Here is a 21353-nt window from a genome sequence, read left to right as displayed (position 1 = left end):
AGTCCCAGGACAGGGACAGCAGTGGGTTAGATGCAGTGTAATGCTCTCTCTATTCTGTAATACACTCATCAAGCTGGATAGCAGTGATATAAAAAAAGCAGAAAATATTGGAAACACTCAGCATGTCATGCAGCATCTATGTGCAGGAACTAAGTGAACCTTTCAATTGGATGATCTTTCATTTTAACAGTTTGTAATCACCCTTTAACAATTGTCCACGTTTGCTCTGTCCTCACCATCACTCACTGGACACATCTTCCAACTCTATCCTGTGGTGGACTGATCAATCTCCTGAGTTACAAACCTTTCAGTCTGTTTGTTCTTCATCTTTGTGATTGTTTCTATGTTAACACTGTTCCCAGTGCTTGGCACTGTCCCTGGAGCCCTGCAAAATTCATTACAATGAGCTGAGACACATTCCAAAATGCGCATTGCTCCCTCATGAGGTTACCTGAGACCATCTCCCTCTGATTGAGCTCAACTCAGACTCCAAGTCCCATCACGAAAAAGTGAGTGTCAATGAGAGAGTGAGAGAGAGAGAGAGAGAGAGAGGAACTCACGGAGTTGCAAGAACCACATAGAGATATCCAAAGGGGTGTGGTAGAAACAAGAGTTGAGAGCGACTAATAGATTATTAAGTATGGTAATTAAAAATACCAACATCTTATGAGAAAGTAGTGAGTGTTGTTCATAATCCGTAAGCAAGTGTTCGACTTGTACCCTGTCTAAGTGGCTGCATGCAAATCAGGCTGCGTGGCACAAAGTCAACAGAGCATTTAAAATGCAGATGTTCCACTTTAATCAGGCAGTCTCACTTTAGTAGCCATCCCATCGTCACGTCGCTCACTCTAACCTGCAGCACCTGAGACAGAGCTCAGAACGTGACATCTTAACAAAGACCTGCCTCAATACCACTCAGCCAGCTCTGAGACCCTCACCCACACAGAGACCCTCATCAAGCTCTGAGATCCTCACCCACGGAGAGACCACCACCCACACAGAGACCCTCACCCACAGAGACCCCCCACCCACACAGAGACCCTCACTCAGCCAATGAGAACTTCAAGCACACAGAGACTCTCACCCAGCTCTGAGACCCTCACCATGACAGACACCCTCACCCAGCCTCACGACCCTCACCCAGTCCCGAAACCCTCACCAGGCTCCAAGATCCACAATTGCCTCATCCACCTCTGTGACCCTCACCCACGCTGACACCCTCACCCACACAGAGTCCCTCACCCACACAGAGTCCCTCACCCACATAGAGACCCTCACCCACATAGAGACCCTCACCCACACAGAGTCCCTCACCCACATAGAGACCCTCACCCACACAGAGTCCCTCACCCACATAGAGACCCTCACCCACACAGAGACCCTCACCCACACAGAGTCCCTCACCCACACAGTGACCCTCACCCACACAGAGTCCCTCACCCACACAGAGACCCTCACCCACACAGAGACCCTCACCCACACAGAGTCCCTCACCCACATAGAGACCCTCACCCACACAGAGTCCCTCACCCACACAGTGTCCCTCACCCACACAGTGTCCCTCACCCACACAGAGTCCCTCACCCACACAGTGACCCTCACCCACACAGTGACCCTCACCAACCCTGACACCCTCACCCACACAGTGACCCTCACCCACACAGAGTCCCTCACCCACACAGTGACCCTCACCCACACAGTGACCCTCACCAACCCTGACACCCTCACCCACACAGAGTCCCTCACCCACACAGAGTCCCTCACCCACACAGAGACCCTCACCCACACAGAGTCCCTCACCCACAAAGAGACCCTCATGTGGCCTGAAAACATTCCCTCAGCCAGTGTCTGCCCCCAATCCAACACCTCCAGGTGCCCTCAGCCCCTCCCCCGTGCCAATGTTCAAGCACAGAACAGTGGGTGTGGTACTGAATGGGGTCGTGTGTCCAGCTCAAGTGCTCCACAAAGTGACCAAGGTCAGCACCAGGCATAGGGTTTGAGTGGTCAAGGCCAGGGGTTAGGGGTTAGGGGTTCGGGGTTAGGGTGACATGGCTAAACCTGGGGGCTGGGGACATTGGTCTGAGGGCTCATGGTGGAGGGAATCAGTGGGGTTTGTGGTTAGGGGTGTGAGAGAAAGTGAGGACTGCAGATGCTGGAGAGTCAGAGTCAAAAAGTGTGTTACTGGTAAGGCGCAGCAGGTCAGGCAGCATCCAAGGAGCAGGAAAGTCAATGTTTCGGGCATATGCTCTTCATCAGGAATGTGGGGAGAGGGGTGGAGAAGTAGGCTGAGAGATAAATAAGAAGGTGGGGGTTGGGGGAAGGTAGCTGGGAAGGTGATAGGTAGATGGAGGTTGGGGGGAGATAGTAATAGGTCAGAGCAGAGGGTGGAGCGGATAGGTGGGATGGAAGATGGACAGGGAGGACAGTTCAAGAGGGTGGTGCCAAATTGGAGGGTTGGATCTGGGATAAGGTGGGGGGAGGGGAAATGAGGTAACTGGTGAAATCGATATTGATGCCGTATGGTTGGAGGGTTCCAAGGCAGAAGATGAGGTGTTCTTCCTCCAGGCAGCGGGTGACTTGGATTTTGCGTTTGAGGAGGCCCAGGACTTGCATGTCCTTGGCAGAGTGGGAGGGGGAGTTGAAGGGCGTGGCCTCAGGGCAGTGGGGTTGTTTAGTGCATGTCCCAAAGATGTTCCCTGAAACATTCTGCAAGTTGGTGTACTGTTTGCCCGATTTAGAGGAGGCCACATTGAGAGCAGCAGACACAGTAGATGTGCAGGGAAATCTCTGCCTTTGGGGCCCTGGACAGAGGTGAGCGGGAGAGGTGTGGGCGCAGATTTGACACTTCTTGTGGTGGCAGGGGAAGGTGCTGGGAGTGGAGGGTGGGTTGCTGGGGGGGCATACACCTGAAGAGGGAGTCATGGAGGGAATGGTCTCTGCAGAGACGGGTGGGGAGGGAAATATATCTCTGGTGGTGAGGTCTGACTGTAGGTGGTGGAAATGGCAGAGGATAATGCACTTTATCCAGAGATTGGTGGATTGAGAGGTCAGAATCTTCGAGGAGAAAGTGAGGACTGCAGATGCTGGGGATCAGAGCTGAAAAATGTGTTGCTGGAAAAGCGCAGCAGGTCAGGCAGCATCCGAAGGGCTGATGCCCGAAACGTCGATTCTCCTGTTCCTTGGATGCTGCCTGACCTGCTGCGCTTTTCCAGCAACACATTTTCAGTTCAGGAGTGAGAGGTCAGGACCAGGGTGGGGGGAGTTGAGGGGGGGAGGGGGGGGCGGGCGGGCAGATGTCCTATCTTTGCTGTTAGGGGTGTGAGCAGACTAGAGATTTGGGGGTGTTCAGAGGTGTCAGTGGGTCAGGAGTGTGAATGGTCAGGGTCAGGGGTGAGGAGGATTCAGGGGTTTGAGGGGATCAGGGTCAGGAATGTGAGTAGTCAGGGTCAGGGGCGCGAGAGGGTCACCAGTGTGAGTGGTCAGGGTCAGGTCAGGAGTGTGGGGGCTCTAGGGTTGGGGTAAGGTCAGGGATACAGTGGCTTGTGAGTGGGAATGTCAAGAGTTGAGGAGCAGACTCTGAGTCCATTGGAATGAAAATGTGTCAGGCCTAAGGCTGAAAAATAAGTCAATGCCGCCCCCTTGCGGCTATATCTTGTACAGTTTCGGGAGCCACAGAGTGAGGGAGTGGTCGGCTCAATGCTCCCAACTAACAAAAAACATATTTCAAGTTCGTCCCAAAGAGTTCTTGGAAGTCAATCTACAACAACAGAGTATATTTATATAACACCTTTAATGTTATAAAACATTCCAAAGTACTTCATAACTGTTGTAATCAAACATAATGTTAAGGAAATATTAATCACAAAAAGCTGCATTCAAATAACTAGGCTTTAAAAGTCATACAATCATCGAGTCATATGGCATGGAAACTGACCCTTTAGTCCAATCGTCCATACTGACCAAATTTCCAAACCTAAACTAGTCCCATTTGCTTGCATTTGGCCCATATTCCTCGAAACCTTTCCTATTTATGTACCTGTCCAAATATTGTTTAAATGTTGTAACTGTACATCCACCTACCACTTCCTCTGGCAGTTCATTCCACATACAAACCACCCTCTGGGTGAAAAAGTTGCCCCTCAGGTCCCTTTTAAATCTTTCTCCTCTCACCTTAAACTTATGCTCTCTAGTTTTGAACTCCCCTACTGTAGGGAAAATAAAACCCCTTGGCTATCCACTGTATTTATACCCATCCTGATTTTATAAACCTCTATAAGGTCACCTCAACCTATCCAGCTCTCCTTATAACTCAAATTCTCCAGTCTCGGTAACATTCTGGTAAATCTGCACCCTCTCCAATTTAATAATATCCTTCCTATAGCAGGGCGACCAGAACTGTACACAGTACTCCAAAAGTAACCTCACCAACATCCTGTACAACCACAACATGACCTCCCAACTCCTGTGCACAAACCACTGACCAATGAAGGCCTTCTTCACCACAGTGTTTACCTGTGACACAATGTTCAAGGAACCACGGACCTGCGCTCCTTAGTCTCTGTGTTTGACAACACACCCCAGGGCCTTACCATTCACCAAGTAAGTGCTGCCCTTGTTTGTCTTACCAAAGGAGAGCGTGTGGTGAAAGGAGGGAATTAGAGAATTGACAACTGAAAGTAGAACTGCCAATGGAGAAATTACAACCCGGAAAGGTCAGAACGTGAGACTTAAACAAACACAGTCCTGTCAGTGGCTACTAAGGCTGAGGGGAAAGGGAGAAGTGGAACCAAGTGCAGATTTGAACAGATGACTGAGAACTTTAGCAATGTGTGTCATTGCTGAACAGATCTTGCTTCCTCACTCCAGGACAGGGAGTTAAGACAACCAAAGTTTAATTTATGTGCATTTCAATTAAGTGCTGAATTGACTTTAATTATGAAATGTTCTACAGTAAATTATCTTAAACCCACTGTCTGGCCAACTTGGGTCAGGTGTCAGACTCACCAAGGGAGAGGCAGCACCTTCAGGAGAGGAGGGGGAGCTGTACCCCAGGGAGAGGCAGCACCTTCAGGAGGGGAGGGGAAGCTGTACCCCAGGGAGAGGCAGCACCTTCAGGAGGGGAGGGGGAGCTGTACCCCAGGGAGAGGCAGCACCTTCAGGAGGGGAGGGGGAGCTGTACCCCAGGGAGAGGCAGCACCTTCAGGAGGGGAGGGGGAGCTGTACCCCAGGGAGAGGCAGCACCTTCAGGAGGGGAGGGGGAGCTGACCTTCAATATCAATAGTCCAGGCACAGGAGTGAATTGTAGGAGCTGTCTCCACATCTATTTGCAACATTCTGAGTCCCCAAGTCCCAGAAATTGATCACTGACTGCCACTGAGTGATCGAGCCAGGGCTCAGCAATTGCGAGGCATCTCAATGGGAATCAGTGACATGTTCCTGGTGTTAGGCAACCCACCCACTGCTGGTCTTGCCACTGTCTGTGAGATTGGTGAGCCTGTCTTTTAGAATCCACCTATAAACATCCAAGCAAATGTGTTGTTGCATATAGTCATCTCCCAGGCATCATCCCTCACAGGCCTCACTTTCTGCGAGTTCAATGCTCCATCCTATTATAGAATCACAGAGTCACAGAGATGTACAGCACGGAAACAGACCCCTTCAGGGCCAACTCATCCATAACAATCAGATAGCCCAACCCAATCTAGTCCCACTTGTCAGCACCCAGCCCATATCCCTCTAAACCCTTCCTATTCATACGCCCATCCAGATGCCTTTTAAATGTTGCAATTGTATCAGCCTCCACCACTTCCTCTGGCAGCTCATTCCATATACACACCACCCTCTGTGTGAAAAGGTTGCCCCTTAGGTTTCTTTTATATCTTTCCCCTCTCACCCTAAACCTCTGCCCCCTAGTTCTGGACTCCCCCACCCCAGGGAAAAGACTATGTCTATTTATCCTATCTATGCCCCTCATGATTTTATAAGCCTCTATGAGGTCACCCCTCAGCCTCCGACGCTCCAGGGAAAACAGCCCCAGCCTGTTCAGCCTCTCCCTATAGCTCAAATCCTCTAACCCTGGCAACATCCTTGTAAATCTTTTCTGAACCCGTTCAAGTTTCACAAAATCCTTCTGATAGGAAGGAGACCAGGATTGCACACATATTCCAAAACCTAACCAATGTCCTGTACAGCTGCAACATGACCTCTCAACTCCTGTACTCAATACTCTGGCCAATAAAGGAAAGCATCCCAAACACCTTCTTCACTATCCTATCTACCTGCCACTCTGTTTTCAAGGAGCTATGAACCTGCACTCCCTAGGACCTTACCATTAAGTGTATAAGTCCTGCTCTGATTTGCTTTCCCAAAATGCAGCACCTCACATTTATCTAAATTAAACTCCATCTGCCACTTCTCAGCCCATTGGCCCATCTGATCAAGATCCTGTTGTAATCTGAGGTAACCTTCTTCGCTGTCCACTATGCCTCCAATTTTGGTGTCATCTGCAAACTTACTCATTATACCTCCTATGTTCACATCAAATCATTTATATAATGACAAAAAGTAATGGACCCAGCACCGATCTTTGTGGCACTCCACTGGTCACAGGCTCCAGTCTGAAAAAGAACCCTCCCACTACCACCCTCTGTTTTCTACCTTCGAGCCAGTTCTGTATCCAAATGGTTAGTTCTCCCTGTATTCCATGTGATCTAACCTTGCTAATCATCTCCCATGGGGAACCTTGTCTTGTGAATAGTTTAAAATGAGCCATTCATTCCTCTGTATGCTATAAAATGGAGTTGTACCACTGTACCGAGTGCCACAGGACTCAATGACAGTGCTTCCAATAGAAACATTGCTGAGCTCCTGGTGATAAGAAGCAGTATAGCAGGCCTAGATTAGAGTCGTGCTGGATTAGAGTTGTGCTGGATTAGAGTCATGCTAGATTAGAGTCGTGCTAGATTAGAGTCGTGCTGGATTAGAGTCGTGCTGGATTAGAGTCGTGCTGGATTAGAGTCGTGCTGGAAAAGCACAGCTGGTCAGGCAGCATCAGCTTTTGCCCAAAATTTCCTGCTCCTCAGATGCTGCCTGACCAGCTGTGCTTTTCTAATACTAGTCTAGTCTAGTCTCTGATTTCCAGCGTCTACAGTCCTCACTTTTGCCTAATCATTCTCAATAACCTCATCTCGAATGTTGTGGGTTCAAGGAGAGGGTACAATCGGAAGTGACAATATTTCAGTTGAATAAAGGGAACTATGGAGCTATAAGGGAGGAGCTGGTTCAATGGTGCAATACCTTAGCAGGGATGACAGTGGAGGAACAATGGCGGATATTTCTGGGTATAATGAAGAAGCAGGATCAGTTCATTCCAAAAAGGAAGAAAGATCCTATGAGGAGGCAGGAGTGGCCGTGGCTGACGAGGGAAGTTAAGAAACATATAAAGTAAAGAGAAAAAGTATAACATAGCAAAGATGGGTGGGAAAACGGAGGACTGCGAAGCTTTTAAAGAACAACAGAAGATTATTAAGAAGGAAATAAGCAGAGAAAAAATGAGGTACGAGGGTAAACTGGCCAAAAATATAAAGGAGGATAGTAAAAGCTTTTTTAGGTATGTGAAAGGGAAAAAAGTGGTTAAGACTAAAATTGGGCCCTTGAAGACAGAAACAGGGGAATATATTACGGGGAACAAAGAAATGGCAGAAGAGTTGGATTGGTACTTCAGATCTGTGTTCACTGGGGAAGACACAAGCAATCTCCCAGAGGTAACAGTGGCTGAAGGACCAGAACTGAAGGGAATTTATATTTGCCAGGAATTGGCGTTGGAGAGACTGTTAGGTCTGAAGGTTGATAAGTCCCTGGGGCCTGATGGTCTACATCCCAGGGTACTGAAGTGGCTCGAGAAATCATGGATGCATTGGTGATTATTTTCCAGAGTTCGATAGATTCGGGGTCAGTTCCTGTGGATTGGAGGGTGGCTAATGTTGTACCACTTTTTAAGAAAGGTGGGAGAGAGAAAGCAGGAAATTATAGACCAGTTAGTCTGACCTCAGTGGTGGGAAAGTTGCTGGAGTCAATTATAAAGGATGAAATTACGACACATCTGAATAGTAGTAACAGAATAGGTCAGAGTCAGCATGGATTTATGAAGGGGAAATCATGCTTGACTAATCTTCTGGAATGTTTTGAGGATGTAACTCTGAAGATCCAGTAGATGTCGTGTACCTGTACTTTCAGAAAGCTTTTGATAAAGTCCCACATAGGAGGTTAGTGAGCAAAATTAGGGTGCATGGTATTGGGGGCAAAGTACTAACTTGGATTGAAAGTTGGTTGGCTGATAGGAAACAAAGAGTAGTGATAAACTGCTCCCTTTCGGAATGGCAGGCAGTGACCAGTGGGGTACCGCAGGGATCAGTGCTGGGACCGCAGCTTTTTACAATATATGTTAATGATATAGAAGATGGTATTAGCAATAACATTAGCAAATTTGCTGATGATACTAAGCTGGGTGGCAGGGTGAAATGTGATGAGGATGTTAGGAGATTACAGGGTGACCTGGACAAGTTAAGTGAGTGGTCAGATGCATGGCAGATGCAGTTTAATGTGGATAAATGTATGGTTATCCACTTTGGTGGCAAGAACAGGAAGGCAGATTACTACCTAAATGGAATCAATTTAGGTAAAGGGGCAGTACAGAGAGATCTGAGTGTTCTTGTACACCAGTCAATGAAGGCAAGCATGCAGGTACAGCAGGTAGTGAAGAAAGGTAATAGCATGCTGGCCTTCATAACAAGAGGGATTGAGTATAGAAGCAAAGAGGTGCTTTTGCAGCTGTACAGGGCCCTGGTGAGACCACACCTGGAGTACTGTGTACAGTTCTGGTCTCCAAATTTGAGGAAAGACATTCTGGCTATTGAGGGAGTGCAGCATAGGTTCACGAGGTCAATTCCTGGAATGGTGGGACTACCTTACACTGAAAGACTGGAGCAACTGGGCTTGTATACCCTTGAGTTTAGAAGACTGAGAGGGGATCTGATTGAGACATATAAGATTATTAAAGGATTGGACACTCTGGAGGCAGGAAATATGTTTCCGCTGATGGGTGAGTGCCGAACCAGAGGACACAGCTTAAAAATACGGGGTAGACCATTTAGGACAGAGATGAGGAGAAACTTCTTCACCCAGAGAGTGGTGGCTGTGTGGAATGCTCTGCCCCAGAGGGCAGTGGAGGCCCAGTCTCTGGATTCATTTAAGAAAGAGTTGGATAGAGCTCTCAAGGATAGTGGAATCAAGGGTTATGGAGATAAGGCAGGAACAGGATCCTTCCATATCCATCACAAATTCACATGCACCTCCACACACATCATTTACTGCATCCGCTGCACCCGATGTAGCCCCCTCTATATTGGGGAGACAGGCCGCCTACTTGCGGAACGTTTCAGAGAACACCTCTGGGACACCTGGACCAACCAACTCAACTGCTCCGTGGCTCAACACTTTAACTCCCCCTCCCATTCCACCAAGGACATGCAGGTCTTGGACTCCTCCATCGCCAGACCATCGCAACACGACGCCTGGAGGAAGAGCGCCTCATCTTCCGCCTAGGAACCCTCCATCCAGAAGGGATGAATGCAGATTTCTCCAGCTTCCTCATTTCCCCTCCCCCCACCTTATCTCAGTCCCAATCCTCGAACTCAGCACCGCCTTCTTGACCTGCAATCTTCTTCCTGACCTCTCCGTCCCCACCCCCTCTCCGGCCTATCACCCTCACCTTAACCTCCTTCCACCTATTGCATTCCCAACGCCCCTCCCCCAAGTCCCTCCTCCCTACCTTTTATCTTAGCCTGCTTGGCACACCCTCCTCATTCCTGAAGAAGGGCTCATGCCCGAAACGTCGATTCTCCTGCTCCTTGGATGCTGCCTGACCTGCTGCGCTTTTCCAGCAACACATTTTCCAGCTCTGATCTCCAGCATCTGCAGTCCTCACTTTCTCCTAGTTGTTTTCTCTGCTTCCCTCCATCCTACCAGCCTCTGTATAAAGGGCCTGTGCATCATCAGAAAGCTCAGTTCACGTCACATTAGCCAGCCAAGGCTTGAGCTCTGGATCACCAGAACCTCAGACAAACTTTAAGATCATCACCTGATGCACTCAGGACCTGTTTGTCCCATCTTATTTCGGGGTTTCTTCGTTGCTTTGAAGTTTCCCAAATGCAGCCAGATCTGAGCAACACTGATTGACCTGAATTGTACCGGAGCTAAGAGGGTTAACTAATGAGAATGGGTTTTCTGGGACTAGCTTGGAGGTTAGACTACAGGGTGACCACGGGATAGAGGTGGTTAAATTGATTAGCTGAGTTGTTAGAGCAGTTGGGGAGGAGCTAATGATTTGCTGCAGAGATTCCAAAATCAGGAAGCTGTTCCTTAGCTTCAGAGCTAGACTGAGATTCTGGGGAGCGGTTCCTCCCCCCACATAAAACTCTTCCCAACAAGCTGCGAGACTATGGTTTCCTGGTTGGAAAGATATTGAAATTACAGAGCCAAGGTGAGTTTGTGAGATTAATATACAAAGCAGTTATGATGTAACTGAATAACAGGAAAGCACTCTCTAGATTGTGATTGACCTTTTCCTGTTACTAGGCAACCGACTCAAGGGGCTGAATGGCCTACTCTGTTTCAAATTTCTTGAAGTCAGTGCAATTGAAGTTGGAATTCCTTCATGAGTTAAAGATTGATGATTAAACAAATCAGGAAGAAAATAATTGAATAAAATTTGGAAACTGACCTTGAACACAATTCAATGTTGGAGCAAGATCATGGGGTTGAATGGCCCATTCCTGTTCCAATGGTCTTATGGACCTGAGTGTCCATTGATCAGAGCTGGGATATCCAGCCATGCTTCCTGCTCCCGGTAAAATAGACCAGACTCCACATTGGGGAAGAAAAAGGCTTTAAGGGGAAAACAGCTGCTGAATCTATGAAATGGTTAACACCCCAGAACAAAACACACCCTGATAACGCAGAGATAGAGCAGCAGTCCCTCAGCACTGACCCTCTGACAGTGCAGCAGTCCCTCAGCACTGACCCTCTGACAGTGCAGCAGTCCCTCAGCATTGACCCTCTGACAGTGCAGCACTCCCTCAGCACTGACCCTCTGACAGTGCGGCACTCCCTCAGTACTGACCCTCTGACAGTGCGGCACTCCCTCAGCACTGACCCTCTGACAGTGCAGCAGTCCCTCAGCACTGACCCTCTGACAGTGCGGCACTCCCTCAGCACTGACCCTCTAACAGTGCAGCACTCCCTCAGTATTGACCCTCTGACAGTGCAGTGCTCCCTCAGTACTGACCCTCTGACAGTGCGGCACTCCCTCAGTACTGACCCTCTGATAGTGTAGCCCTCCCTCAGCACTGACCCTCTAACAGTGCAGCACTCCCTCAGTATTGACCCTCTGACAGTGCAGTGCTCCCTCAGTACTGACCCTCTGACAGTGCGGCACTCCCTCAGTACTGACCCTCTGACAGTGCGGCACTCCCTCAGCACTGACCCTCTGACAGTGCAGCAGTCCCTCATTACTGACCCTCTGACAGTGCGGCACTCCCTCAGCACTGACCCTCTAACAGTGCAGCACTCCCTCAGTATTGACCCTCTGACAGTGCAGTGCTCCCTCAGTACTGACCCTCTGACAGTGCGGCACTCCCTCATTACTGACCCTCTGACAGTGTGGCACTCCCTCAGTACTGACCCTCTAACAGTGTAGCCCTCCCTCAGCACTGACCCTCTGACAGTGCAGTGCTCCCTCAGTACTGACCCTCTGACAATGTGGCACTCCTTCATTACTGACCCTCTGACAGTGCGGCACTCCCTCAGTACTGACCCTCTGACAGTGCAGCACTCCCTCAGTACTGACCCTCTGACAGTGCGGCACTCCCTCAGTACTGACCCTCTGACAGTGCGGCACTCCCTCAGTACTGACATTTTGACAGTGCGGCACTCCCTCAGTATTGACACTCTGACAGTGCAGCAGTCCCTCAGTACTGACCCTCTGACAGTGCAGCACTCTAACAGTACTGACCCTCTGATAGTTGGGCATTCCCTCTGCACTGACCCTCTGACAGTGCGGACCTCTCTCAGCACTGACCCTCCGACAATACGGCATTCCATCAACACTGACCCTCTGACAGTGTGGCACTCACTCTGCACTGACACTCTGACAAAATAGCATTCCAACATCACTGACCCTCTGACAGGAGCAGCACTCCCTCAGTACTGACCCTCTGACAGTGTGGCACTCCCTCAGTACTGACCCTCTGACAGTGCAGCACTCCCTCAGTACTGACCCTCTGACAGTACAGCACTCCCTCAGTACTGACCCTCTGACAGTGCGGCCCTCCCTCAGTACTGACCCTCTGACAGTACAGCACTCCCTCAGTACTGACCCTCTGACAGTGCGGCACTCCCTCAGTACTGACCCTCTGACAGTGTGGCACTCCCTCAGTACTGACCCTCTGACAGTGCTGCACTCCCTCAGCACTGACCCTCTGACAGGGCAGCATTCCCTCAGTACTGACCCTCTGACATTGCGACACTCCCTCGGCACTGACCCTCTGACAGTGCGACACTCCCTCAGCACTGACCCTCTGACAGTGCAGCACTCCCTCAGCATTGACCCTCTGACAGTGCAGCACACCCTCAGTATTGACCCTCTGACAGTGCAGCACTCCCTCAGTACTGACCCTCTGACAGTGTGGCACTCCCTCAGTACTGACCCTCTGACAGTGCTGCACTCCCTCAGCACTGACCCTCTGACAGGGCAGCATTCCCTCAGTACTGACCCTCTGACATTGCAACACTCCCTCGGCACTGACCCTCTGACAGTGCGACACTCCCTCAGCACTGACCCTCTGACAGTGCAGCACTCCCTCAGCATTGACCCTCTGACAGTGCAGCACACCCTCAGTATTGACCCTCTGACAGTGCAGCACTCCCTCAGTACTGACCCTCTGACAGTGCAGCACTCCCTCAGTATTGACCCTCTGACAGTGCGGCACTCCCTCAGTATTGACCCTCTGACAGTGCAGCACTCCCTCAGCACTGACACTCTGACAGTACAGCACTCCCTCAGTACTGACCCTCTGACAGTGTGACACTCCCTCAGCACTGACCCTCTGACAGTGTGACACTCCCTCAGCTCTGACCCTGTGACTGTGTAGATCTGCCTCTGTGTTGTGCCTGTGGCAGTACAGTTCTCTTTCAGTACTGATCCTCTAACAGTGCAGCATTCCTTCAATACTGCCCCTCCAACAGGACTCCATTCCATCAGTACTGCCCCTCTGGGTGGGTTGTGTTCCCTCCTATTGATGGCAGTGTCGGCCTCAATTACATTTCAAGTCTCCAAAGTAAGGATCAATTTTCTGGCACATTGAGACCTCTGTGGCAGTGTTACCGTTCCAAAATGTAACACCATCATTCCCACTCCCTGTCAGGCAACCTCACCTGCTTCACCCATCTTCCAACAATCTCTTTGCAGACAATGTTCCCTTCTTTCTGATGCTCAGGGTTCCTGGTTTCTGCAGATGAATCAATTCCTGCTCTCAGGTTGATGCAGCTTTCTGCTGACTCAGTCTTGCGTCATTTTGCAGAAAAGCAGTGCCCCTATTTCAGGATGGTTTTTCTTACAGCCAATTGATTTAACTGTTACCAGAGCACATGATGGTGATCTCATTCAATTCTTTTGCCAGTTTTGCTCAGTCAGAATTCTGCACCGTTCTTATTTTTAACATCAATATTTCAAAAGAAGACAGAAATCGTGCACGTCAATCTATAAATTTCTGCCTCACCGATGGAGAGAATGTGCTGAGTCTGAGAGTGATTGTGTGAGGGAGATGGGGAGTGGATGACAGAGTGACTCTCGGTGCAGCTGTGAGTGACTTTGGGAGTGAGTGTGAGTGTGTGTTAATAAGTGTGGGTGAATGGAAGAGTGAATGAGAGTGTGTGAGAGCATGGAAGTGAATTTGTGAGTGAGGGTAGGTGTGAGTGTGGGTGACTCGGAGTGAGGGTGGGGTGAGTGTGGGTGACTCGGTGTGAGGGTGGGGTGAGTGTGGGTGATTCAGTGTGAGGGTGGGGTGAAGGTGGGTGACTCTGGGAGTGAGTGTGGGTGACTCTCGGAGTGAGTGTGGAACTGAGGGTGGGTGACTCTGGGAGTGAGGGTGAGTGTGGGTGACTCTGGGAGTGAGGGTGGGAGTGAGTGTAGGTGACTCTGGGAGGGAGGGTAGGTGTGAGTGTGGGTGACTCTGGGAGCGAGGGTGGGTGGCTCTGGGAGTGAGGATGGGAGTGAGTGTGGGTGACTCTGTGAGTGAGGGTGAGTGACTCTGGGAGTGAGGGTGGGAGTGAGTGTGGGTGACTCTGGGAGTGAGGGTAGGTGGCTCTAGGAGTGAGGGTGGGAGTGAGTGTGGGTGTCTCTGGGTGTGAGTGTGGTTTTCTCTGGGAGTGAGGGTGGGGGTGAGTGTGGGTATCTTTGGGAGTGAGGGTGGGAGTGAGGGTGGGTGTCACTGGGTTTGAGGGTGGGAGTGAGTGTGGGTGACTCTGTGAGTGAGGGTGAGTGACTCTGGGAGTGAGGGTGGGAGTGAGTGTGGGTGACTCTGGGAGTGAGGGTGGGTGGCTCTAGGAGTGAGGGTGGGGGTGAGTGTGGGTGTCTCTGGGTGTGAGTGTGGTTTTCTCTGGGAGTGAGGGTGGGGGTGAGTGTGAGTGACTCTGGGAGTGAGGGTGGGAGTGAGGGTGGGTGACTCTGGGAGTGAGGGTGGGTGTCACTGGGTTTGAGGGTGGGTTTCTCTGGGAGTGAGGGTTTGTGACTCTGGGGATGAGGGTGGGAGTGAGTGTGGGTGTCTCTGGGAGTGAGGGTGGGTTTCTCTGGGTGTGAGTGTGGGTGACTCTGGGTGTGAGGGTGGGAGTGAGCATGGGTGATTCTGGGAGTGAGGGTGGGAGTGAGTGTGGGTGTCTCTGGGTGTGAGGGTGTGAGTAAGTGTGGGTTTCTCTGGGAGTGAGGGTGGGTGACTCTGGGATTGAGGGTGGGTGTGAGCGTGGGTGATTCTGGGAGTGAGGGTGGTTGTGAGCGTGGGTGATTCTGGGAGTGAGGGTGGGTGTCTCTGGGAGGGAGGATGGGGGTGAGTGTTGGTGTCTCTGGGCGCGAGGGTGGGAGTGAGTGTGGGTTTCTCTGGGAGTGAGGGTGGGTGACTCTGGGGGTGAGAGTGGGAGTGAGGGTAGGTGACTCTAGGAGTGAGTGTGGGTGACTCTGGGATTGAGTGTGGTTGTCTCGGGGAGTGAGTGTGGGAGTGAGTGTGAGTTTCTCTGGGAGTGAGGGTGTGGGTGATTCTGGGAGTGAGGGTGGGTGACTCTGGGAGTGAGGATGGGGGTGAGTGTTGGTGTCACTGGGCGCGAGGGTGGGAGTGAGTGTGGGTTTCTCTGGGAGTGAGGGTGGGTGACTCTGGGAATGAGGGTAGGTGGCTCTGGGAGTGAGGGTGGGAATGAGCGTGGGTGACTCTAGAAGTGTGGGTGGGTGGCTCTGGGTGTGAGTGTGGGTGAGTTTGGGAGTGTGGGTGGGAGTGAGTGTGGGTTTCTCTGGGAGTGAGGGTGGGAGTGAGTGTGGGTTTCTCTGGGAGTGAGGCTGGGTTTGTCTGGGAGAGAGGGTGTGGATGATTCTGGGACTGAGGATGGGTGACTTTGGGAGTGAGGGTGGGGTGAGTGTGGGTGACTCTGGGAGTGAGTGTGGGGGTGTGAGTGAGGGTGGGTGACTCTGGGAGTGAGGGTGGGTGTTACTGGGTTTGAGGATGGGAGTGAGTGTTGATTTCTCTGGGAGTGAGGGTGGCAGTGACGGTGGGTGACTCTGGAAGTCAGGGTGGGAGTAAGGGTGGGAGTGAGTGTGGGAGTGAGTGTGGGTGTCTCTGGGAGTGAGGATGGGTGGCTCTGGGAGTGAGGGTGGGTGTCTGTGGGAGTGAGTGTGTGAGTGAGCGTGGGTGACGTGACTCTGGGAGTGAGGATGGGGGTGAGTGTGGGTTTCTCTGGGTGTGAAGGTGGGAGTGAGTGTGGGTTTCTCTGGGAGTGAGGGTGTGTGAGTCTGGGAGTGAGGGTGGGAGTGAGGGTGGCTTTCTGTGGAAGTGAGGGTGGATGACTCTGGGAGTGAGGGTGGGTGTGAGCGTGGGTGACTCTGGGTGTGAGGGTGGGTGTGAGCGTGGGTGACTCTGGGTGTGAGGGTGGGAGTGAGGGTGGGTGTCTCTGGGAGTGAGTGTGGGTTTCTCTGGGAGTGAGGGTGGGTGTCTCTGGGAATGAGGGTGGGAGTGAGTGTGAGTTTCTCTGGGACTGAGGGTGTGGGTGATTCTGGGAGTGAGGGTGGGTGACTCTGGTAATGAGGGTAGGTGGCTCTGGGAGTGAGGATGGGAATGAGCGTGGGTGAGTCTGGGAGTTTGGGTGGGTGGCTCTGGGTGTGAGTGTGGGAGTGAGTGTGAATGGCTTTGGGAGTGAGGGTGGGAGTGAGGGTGGGTGACTCTGGGAGTGAGTGTGGGTGACTGAGTGTGAGGCTGGGAGTGAGTGTGGGTGTCTCTGGGAGTGAGTGTGGGTGACTCTGGGAGTGAGGGTGGCTGTGAGTGTGGGTGTCTCTGGGAGTGAGGGTGGGTAACTCGGAGTGAGGGTGGGTGTCTGTGGGAGTTAGTGTGTGTGACTCTGGGAGTGAGTGTGGGTGATTCTGGGAGTAGGGGTGGGAGTGAGTGTGTGTGACTCTGGAAGTGAATGTGGGAGTGAGTGTGGGTGTTTCTGGGTGTGAGTGTGGTTTTCTCTAGGACTGAGGGTGGGGCTGAGTGTGGGTGATTCTGGGAGTGAATGTGGGTGTCTCTGGAAGTGAGTGTGGGTCACTCTGGGAGTGAGGGTGGGAGTGAGTGTGGGTTTCTCTGGGAATGAGGGTGGGTTTCTCTGGGAGTGAGGGTGTGGTTGATTCTGGGAGTGAGGATGGGGATGAGTGTTGGTGTCTCTGGGAGTGAGGGTGGGAGTGAGGGAGGGTTTCTCTGGGTGTGAGGGTGGATGACTCTGGGAATGAGGGTAGGTGGCTCTGAGAGTGTGGGTGGGTAGCTCTGGGAGTGAGTGTGGGAGTGAGGGTGGGTGAGTCTGGGAGTAGGGGTGGGAGTGAGCGTGGGTGACTCTGGGATTGAGCGTGGGTGACTCTGGGAGTGAGTGTGGGAGTGAGGGTGGGTGATTCTGGGAGTAGGGGTGGGAGTGAGCGTGGGTGACTCTGGGAGTGAGTGTGGGAGTGAGGGTGGGTGATTCTGGGAGTAGGGGTCGGAGTGAGCGTGGGTGACTCTGGGATTGAGCGTGGGTGACTCTGGGAGTGAGTGTGGGAGTGAGGGTGGGTGAGTCTGGGAGTAGGGGTGGGAGTGAGCGTGGGTGACTCTGGGAGTGAGTAGTTCATGCCCCTTGGTGAATATCCTGTCTGTGCACTGGGATCAAGCAGAACAGTTTGGGTGAGATCGCACAGGGTAATTAATACCCAGAAGACAGCAACCCCAAGGTACATCAGAAGTGTTTGAGCATACGCTGAGAGTGAGTGGGAGTTAAGGAGAGGGATGTTGCTTTCGAGACCCTTTTCACGTCCCATTGCTGGATGATTCCTGCAACACAAACCAGTGTCCCTCAGTGCCAGAAACTCACCTTCAGATCTTCCAATCTGCTCAGTATCTCTCAGGGGAATGATGAACGTGTTTGATGCACATTGACTGATGGAGAATGGCCTTGAAATGTCTTGAATGTTTTCCCTCCTGGGATCCACTTCCTGGCCTGACATACCAGTGCAATTCCTGTCCATATCATACATTCTGCTATGTTACATTGTGACCCATTCTCCATCAATTCCCTCGGACCAATCAAACATTTCACAAAAACAACAGATGCAGATGCCGTGACAAGTTTTTGCCAACAAGACACTTTTCACTCAGTTTGAGAGATTGTGAAAGGTAACTTCACCATCCTCCTGCTCTCTCATTGGAAAGAGAGAGAGAGAGAGAGAGAGAGACCTGGTGCTGGTTTAACCTAACGGTCACCATGTCTCAGGCCTAGGGAGGGGAGAATCCTTCATGGTAACCACAGCCAATGCTGGAATTGGATCCAATTTGCTGATTTTTCTCCACATTACAAACCAACTACCCAGCTAACTGAACTAACCAACCCCTCAAAAAGATGGAGAAGGTGAGAGTGGTTGATATCGGTCCTCTGAGATTTGTCTGAGTCTATTCAAGGTCAGCTTTATCCCTGCTGCCTTAGGCCAGGTGGAGAGTTGCCAACATTTCCAGAATTTCATGGAAACACACAAAATTAATACCTGGAACATTCCTAAGGAACGGTGTGGCACTTGGATGTGTTGTTTTTCCAGATCCAGAATCCCCACCAGCTGGCAGGCTTGGGGGATCTTCGTAATCAGTAGAGTGGTTTCCGGAGTGCAAAGGATTATGGGTATTGCAGCCACCATTATTGACCATTTGCTTAATAAGAATCGATATGGTGGGTGACCAATAATTGGAGTGACAGACCAGATGCAATGGAGGCAGATATCAGGTTATGAGAGCTCCTGAAGCACAATCCAGTAAGAATTGTCACCTCAATAATGACCCTGATACCGACTTCAATCCCGACTCTGGATCTGATATTGACGTCTATTCAACCAAGATAAATAAACACAGGTGCTGACCCTTGACCCTGGAACCACCCTGCCTCCCATGTTTGTCCAATGTTCAGGTAACCAAACCTCAAACCAAAGAAACAAATTAAACAGAAAAGCAAATTAACTAATTTAATTGATCAATCACCATCACGCACCTAGCTACACAATGCAGACTCCTTTCAGCCTAGAGTCAGTGTCAATTGTATCATTTCACTTAATGTTTTTTGCTCTGTTGAAATTAATTAGAAGCTTACAGGAGTGAATATTGTTAATATATTTTACAAAGGGTTTGAGATTACTGCGTTCTTGCACTCCACATTTGCCCAGTCTAATTCTCATCATTTGTTCAGTAGCAATAGTTTGACCCTCAAAATGAATTGGAAATTTGTCAGAATTCTCGCCCTACTGTGTTTTGTTTGCTCCTGTGTTTTCATGAGTTTTCATTTTGCGCTTTCCAAGAACTTTGTCTGATCATAATTTTGATAAAGTTAAAAATCACACGACACCACATTATAATCCCACCTGGTATGATGCGATTTTTAACTTTGTCAACCCAAGTCCAACACCAACACCTCCACACCATAATTTTGATACTGGATTAGGGGTGCTGGAAGAGCACATCCGTTCAGGCAGCATCCAACGAGCAGCTGCTTGTTGGATGCTGCCTGAACTGCTGTGCTCTTCCAGCACCACTAATCCAATATTTGCTTTCCAGCATCTGCAGTCATTGTTTTTACCCCATAATTTTGATGTCGACAGGTCCAGGCCAGAAATTTCTTGACGCGGTTCTCATTAAATGTCCAGCAGGTGGCAGCAGATGATAAAAACACACACATACACACACTCACTGTACATGACAAGACGACTGGCAGAGTACATGCCTTCATTAATCTAAACCAGGCAATTCTGCCCAAAACTTCCCCACACTGATAGGACATCTTTCGTTATTTTGGAGGGTACTATTTTTCAGTTTCCCATTCTTTTAGTTGTGAACGTGCAGTGGCTCAGTTGGTACCACGTTCCCCTGAATTTAAATGTTCCTGGATAAAGTCACAAACTTGGACACTTGGACTGGTATTCCAGACTGACATTCACATGGCAGTGCTAAAGGACTGTCAGAGATTCCATCTTTTAAATCACTGCCCTGGTCGTACAGGAGTGTCCAGGCCAATAGTTATCCCTCAAATATCACAAAAACAGTTTATCTAATGGTTACTAAGTGCTGCTTATGGGAGGATACTGTGCACAAATTGCATGCCCATATTTCCTATGTATCCCGTGTTACACGCCTCCAATGGTATTTGACTGGCTGGAATGGATGCTCTCTGTTCTTCATTCGACGTGTAAGCCTGCAATATGGACTCAAAGCTCTACGACTGGGACCTGAGCCAATGACATTCTGACTCAGAGACAAGAGTGAACTCTGCATAATTAAAGTCATAGAGTCATACAGATGTACAGCATGGAAACAGACCTTTTGGTCCAACCCGTCCATGCTGACCAGATATCCCAACCCAATCTAGTCCCACCTTCCAGCACTGGCCCATATCCCTCCAAACCCTTCCTATTCATGTACCCATCCAAATGCCTCTTAAATGTTGCAATTGTACCAGCCTCCACCACTTCCTCTGGCAGCTCATTCCATACACGTATCACCCTCTGCATGAAAAAGTTGCCCCTTAGGTCCCTTTTCTATCTTTCCCCTCTCACCCTAAACCTATGCCCCTCTAGTTCTGGACTCCCCCACCCCAGGAAAAAGATTTTGTCTATTTATCCTATCCATGCCCCTCATGATTTTATAAACCATAAGGTCACCCCTCAGCCTCCGATGCTCCAGGGAAAACAGCCCCAGCCTGTTCAGCCTCTCCCTGTAGCTCAAATCCTCCAACCCTGGCAACATCCTTGTAAATCTTTTCTGAACCCTTGTGAGGTTTTATTTCTCTGCAGCATCTTAACAGCAAATAAATCACACCATCCAAGTTTAGTCGAAAAGAAACTTGTTGCTTAATGCTACCATCTGGATGTTTGTGTGTGAAAGCTCAGAACTTGGTGTGTGTGTGTGTGAGGGTGGGATGGGGCCCACAGTTTAGGGATACAGGTTGGGCCATTTAGGACTGAGATGAGGAGACAATTCTTCACCCACAGAAAGGTGAGCCTGTGGATTCCTCTGCCACACAGAAAGTGACAGAGACCAAATGTTAAAATGTTTTCAAGGAGGAGTTAAATACAGTTCTTAGGGCTAAATGAATCCGTGGGTATGGGGGAAAGCAGGAACAGGGCACTGAGCTGGATGATCAGCCATGATCATATTGAACGATGGAACAGGCTTGAAGGGCCAAATGGCCTACTCCTGCTCCTATTTTCTCTGTTTCCAACATTTGCACCAAACAAATTCTAGGCAACACCCATTTCCAACACTACAGAATCTAACCATTGTCATTCAACAGTGTTACCTTCACTTAATCTTCCATTGTCAACATCCTGGAGATTACCACTGACCAGAAACTCAATTGGACTAGCGATGTAAACACAATGGCTACAAGAGCAGGTCAGATGCTGGGAATACTGCAGCAAGTAACTCACTTCCTGACTCCCCAAGGACTCTTTCCCATCTACAAAGCCTGGATGGTGCAAAACTGAAGAAGCTCAACTCCATCCA

This window comes from Chiloscyllium punctatum, chromosome 16, assembly GCF_047496795.1.
Source record: "Chiloscyllium punctatum isolate Juve2018m chromosome 16, sChiPun1.3, whole genome shotgun sequence".
NCBI classification, from domain to species: domain Eukaryota; kingdom Metazoa; phylum Chordata; class Chondrichthyes; order Orectolobiformes; family Hemiscylliidae; genus Chiloscyllium; species Chiloscyllium punctatum.
This window is presented reverse-complemented; position numbering follows the sequence as displayed.